The following is a 6,210-nucleotide window of genomic DNA, read 5'->3' on the forward strand; positions in this document are numbered from 1 at the left end:
CAATAACAGTTATCAAACGAGTATAGAGATGGCTCCATTTGAAGCGTTATATGGGAAAAAGTGTCGATCGCCATTGTATTGGTACGATGTGTCGGAGGTGCCTGAGTTGGGACCGGATATGATCAGACAGATGACTGAGAAGGTGAAGTTGATTCAGCAGAGAATGAGAACAGTGCAGCACAGACAGACTAGATATGTGAATGTTCGACGACGGTCGTTGTCTTTTGAACAGGGAGATAGAGTATTCTTGAATATTTCACCTTTCAGGGGTACTATACGATTTGGCAAGCGAGGAAAGTTGTCTCCACGATTTATTAGGCCGTATGAGATTCTCGAGAAGATAGTCAATCTGGCTTATCGACTCGTTCTTCCTCCATCCTTGTTTGGTATTCAGGATGTTTTTCATGTTTCGATGCTGAGGAAGTATCAACCTGATTTATCGCATATTATCCACGTTGATGAAGCCGAACTCGATGACACTTTGAGTTATTTCGAGAAACCAATTTAGATTCTTGATAGAAAAGAAAAGCAACTCCGAACGAAGACCATTCCATTGGTGAAGATTCAATGGAGTCGGCACGGAGTTGAAGAAGCGACATGGGAAGTTGAAGAAGACATGAGACAGATATTTCCTTACTTATTCCACTGATGTGAGTTCTTATTCAGTTTTCTGTTATTCTTTATTCTTATGAGTATACAGACTGCATATCTATATTGCTTATGAATTCGAGGACGAACTCATGTTTTAGTGGGGGAGAAATGTAAGGCCCGGGATTATTTAATTTAATCCGAGTTTATTTAATTTTAATCCGAGTATATTTAATTTGGGAATATTAAGAGTTTTGATTTAAATTCTAATATTTTTAAATTATTTAGGATTGAAATTGAATTAAAAAGAGGGTCGAGGACTAAAATGCAAATTTTGAAGTGTCAGGGACTAAATTGCAATTTTCCTTGAATATATCCAATTTTGGCTTTGATGACTAAGCTAGCATACGTGCAAATTCAGAAATAGAAGAAGGAAAGAACAGAGCAAAGCCGAGAGCCCATCTTCTTCATTTGCTATTGATCTTTAAATCCTTATATCTTTTAATCCGGTTATCCGATTTCGATTCCGAAAAGTGTTCTGGAATCCTTGCGATGAGGGCTTCAATTTTGTGTAAGTATTATGATGTTTCTAATAGGTTTCGAAATCAGTTTATGAGCAGAGATCAGATTTTATGTTTTTATCATGTTCTTGGAATTCTATTGCTTGTATATGTGAAACCGGATCGAAGATTGATTGTTGAATGAACTTGTTATGATTTCCAGCATGTAGCTCGATAGATATAGCCTCTGAAATGTTGGGTTATTGCTGTTATACTACTGATGAGTTGTATATGAAGTTAGAAATGATTTCGATGTTTTGTCGGTTACCTATTTTCAATCGCTACGTCGTCGATTCGTGTTTTGAGACCGTTTTGATAGCCTATGACTGAGCTGAGATCTTTGTTTAGATGTTATTGATGTTATAGCATTTTTATTCTTCAGTTTCAGTTGAGTTTTGAAGGCTAACGACTCCAGACTCCGAGTTGAACCGAAGAAGAAGAAGAAGTTGAGGTTGAAATGAGAATGATTGATGATCTATTGATGGTTTTGATTCGATTTTGATATGATAGACTTGAACGAAGTTTGATATGAATGTTTTGATGTTATATTTCAGATTTGAAGTATTCAGAACCGAGAAATATGAAGGTATAATGACGACATCGCAAATCAGGGATTTTGAAACTCAAGAACGATTATTCTTGAGTTGTCCCGCCAAAACCACATACTTGTTTATGTTTCGATTTGATTTTGATGTTGTCGATCCATCCCAGGTAGTGGATCTTTTATTTGAGTCGATATGATTATGATACGAGATGATATTGAATTGATTCTATGCCGAGGTCGGAGGGTGACCTTATTTTCGAATCCGAAATGATTTCGATATATGGATATCCATGTCAAGATCGTTTACGAATCTTGATGGCAAACGACGTTTCATGAATCAATTCTTAATCGATATATGCGTTATTTACTCTATTGTTGAGTCGATTATGAATAGAGACGATATGATTTATTTAATGCTTTATATATGTCGATTATACTGGGAATATTTTCTCACCAAAGTTTATCCGACTGTTGCTTTGTTTTGTATGTGTGCATGGCAACAGAGGGGGCAGGAGCTAGTCAACAACGACATTGATAGCTCGGTATCGATATTTAGCAAGTGAGGACTCGGATTGTAGCTGAAAGACTATGCTTTAGAATGTATCAAACTTAGTAAAGAGTTAGAGACTTGAAGCACACTTTTGAGACTTTGTGTAGCTTGTGGTTTCATGCTCCTTATGTTCTTCGTTTGATGTAATAAATGCATGAATTTATACTTGAGACTTTATATGTGTATATATGCATGTTCCTAATTTTATCAACCATGTTTGAGTTGGTTTTGGATTAGATTTCCAAATCTTAACAACATTAGTGTTTCTGCAGATTTTCTAGGCAGAGAGGCCGCTCGATCGGTAGGATTCAACCGATCGAGCGAGGCCTTAAAAATGCAAAATAGAGAATTGAAGTTTTGAGCTCGCTCGATCGGTAGGATTTGACCGATCGAGCGAGGCCAAGATTTTCTCAGACCCGAGAGATGAGATTCCTTGCCCGCTCGATCGGTAGGATTTTACCGATCGAGCGAGGTGCCGATCTTTAAAAAAAAATTTATTTGGTTTGATTATTTTTTTAAATACATGATTGATTATTTATTAATCATTAATTTCCCTAAGATGAGATTAGCAACCCGAGGTCCCCACAAGAGTCAAGGTTATGGGTTCGATTCTCATTGATTGTAAGGAGTGCAATTATTTGGAGGGAGATTGTTGGGGTGCAATAATTGTCCTTGCTGGTAGAGAGGTCGAACCATGGCGCTTGGACTGCTATGCAGTTTAAAAGATTTGAGTTTCACCATTACCACCAGCTATAGCTTTTGGTAAAGCGGCAAGCGCTCGGTCCTACAATATCTCCACTGATATGAGGTCGTTTGAATGAAATCCATAAACAAAGTCATGAGGGTTTAGACCCAAAGTGAACAATATCATATCATTGTGTAGATATCCAAATTTCGTTGCTCGACAAATTATATATCTTGCATATAACAATTATCATCCATAGTTAATTTTTTTATGATGTGAGAACCCGCAGCTGTTACCTTTTGGTACGCATTGGTTAAACTCCAGACTAACGAAATAACCTGCAGATCACGCTAGTTACGTAAATCACATTGAAAAAATCTTGTGTGATATTCTAGTCCAAGAAAGTGTTGATAAGGAGAATCGAACACCTAACTACTAGCCAAGTGCTTATATACCCCCATCAACTTGGACAATTCCTTAGTGGCCTCATTCATATTTATTATTAAAGGACAAATAAGTTGAAAACCATATCAATATCTCCACTATCTGATATAATTTATTATCATCTTCAACTTATCATTATCTTCTTCATTTTCTTATTTATATATTACACATGTCCCGTGCTTGCTTCGATCGCTAGTTATATATAGTTAAAACTTGATACGAGAAAATAATAACGGAAAGATATTTAATAACAACGTTAATGAATCATATACAGATATAACTAAAGTAATACAAGTTTTAAAGACGTTGATTTGTGTAAAATACTAGTGTCGACCCGACAAATAGCCCACTAATTGTGGTCAGCAGAAGATGCTTCAACTTTATGCCCATTTTGAGATTCGAAAGAACTCAAAATTGAATTTACTATTTTCGCAGCTTTGAATCATTTCGAGGTAAATCTTTTATGAGATAATCGATAGATCTATATTCGTGAAGTGAATTGACATGATTTATATATAAAATGAAAAACAATATTTTTTTTTATTTGTCAAAAGTTGCATAGGAGTTCAATATCACAAATTTAACCCTTGACGGTCTTACAAAAAATTTCGCATTATTTAAATAACGATCATATATTTTTGCTTTAGAAATAATATGAGATAATTGTATGTTCTATAATCATGCTGTTTGTTTAAGAATAACGTCCTTGCATTATTTCTATAAAACTTTTCACATGACTTACATCTTAGGTAGGAACATTTAATCATTTAACTCCTGCTTTGTTTGTTTGTTTTTTTTTTTTGGTTTCTATTTTTTCCCCCCTTGTTTTTACGCTTTAATAAAATATTAAGCATATGAGACTCTTTAACAAAACGTGAATTATTTTGCCCAATATATTCGAGCTTCATTTTCACCTACAAAAATTATGTTATGTTATCAAATTTATAAAAATGAGATTCTTTTTTAGCATTTTATTGTTATGCAACACGTTTTACTTATTTCATAAAAAAAAAAAAAACAATGCAATTAAAGTGTTGCCACTACCAAGAGTTTCAATATTTTAGTGATCTCCATCTCCCAATGATTAACCATAAACTCCATAGATATACCAAAATAATCGAAATATAAATATATACTCGATTCTGAAAAATAGCAAGATATGTATGATAATTACCATATATTACATGTATAAAAAAGATGTTAACAATTTATAAGCTGTTAAAATAAGGCAGTGTTTATAATATCTAAAAATTAGTGATTATGGAATTTTTCTTTGAGAAAAATTCATAATTGTTATAAATCATGAGAGAAATTAGAGAGATGAGTAGAGAGAATTCATGAGAAAAGAGAAAATCATACGAGTCAATACTCAGGTGTAAATTTTATTGAACTTCATCACCTCTATTTATAGAGAAAATAATAGAATACAAATCTTTACAGATATTATATTGACATATTTATCTAGATTACAAATCATCCAAATTTACCTAGATAAAGATAATCATCTATAATAACAATATATTTATAACACTCCCTCTTATATGATTATTTGCATAAGCAACTGATTCTTCAAAATCTCAAGTTGGAGAGATGGATGCTCGGGAACTTCATCGGGACTCGAGTGTTGTCTCGTTAAAATCTTGACAGTAAAATCCCTTGGAAAAAAGCTGAACGAAGAAAAAAGAGTACAACACCATATACTTTATTTGAATATCTTTCCGACGATGGATGTACCTCGTTAAAACCTTATCAGAAAAAACCCAGTGAGACAAAATCCTAATGAAGGAAAAAGAGTATGAAATCTCTTGATATTTGTTAATTGCCTCATTAAAAACCTTGTTATGAAAAACCACGTAGAAAAAATCATAAATAAGGGAAAAAGAGTACAACTTTGATTGCTCCCCCTCTTGCAAGTATCACTTGAAATTATTAACTCGTCTTATTTCAATCTTGTGTACGTATTTGTCCAAAATTGATTCAAATGCTGATTTTGCCATAGATATGGTACTTCAAGACCAAATATCTTTTTTTCTTCAAGTTTGGCAAAAATAATATTTTGAGCATCAAATTCTTCGATGATGTTTCTATATATTGCACCGTCAAAACAGTGCATCTATGATAAGTGCAAATATTTTCTCATAATCCGCTTGAAATATTTTGAGAAAGTACTTTGCTAAAATTTTCTCATATTGCCACATATCATTGTTATTGAAAGTTTAACAAATTGTAGTTCAAAATAATCATCATTTTGCGTAATAGAAAAACACACGAATGATTATATCATTTCGATCCCAAATAATTTGTGAATTCTCATCTTTCTGGATTCATTGAAATAATTGGTTGTTCACGCTTCTAGCGTCCTTTTTCATTTACTTGCAAGTAATATAAGATATGGTCCTGCAGGACATTAATTCATTTTCACAACGACCAACCTCCATTATTATTTTCACATTGAGATATTAACTCATTTTCTTTAAAGGGGTTCTTCGTCACTAAAGACGATTTATATAAATTGTTCAACTTGAACATAAATGAAGTTAAACGAACTTATACACAAGATCAAATAATACATTTTGAGATTGAAAATTTGAACATCATGTTCACTTTATATTTCATTGGGATCGATCTCAAAAATATTCTTGTAGCTTCTAATTCCTCCCCCTCAATGTTGAAAACATTGTTTTACAAGAATAACAAATGAGAATTTCGCGTCATAAAATCTCATTGCTCAAAATAATTGATCATAAGATCCAAGTTATTTCCAACATATTTACAATCTCTTCAAGAGATTTATGTAGTGCATTTCTCGCACAAATATTAACTTTCAATACATAATCAT

Source organism: Henckelia pumila, chromosome 1 (assembly GCF_033568475.1).
Source record: "Henckelia pumila isolate YLH828 chromosome 1, ASM3356847v2, whole genome shotgun sequence".
In the NCBI taxonomy this organism is placed as follows: Eukaryota; Viridiplantae; Streptophyta; class Magnoliopsida; order Lamiales; family Gesneriaceae; genus Henckelia; species Henckelia pumila.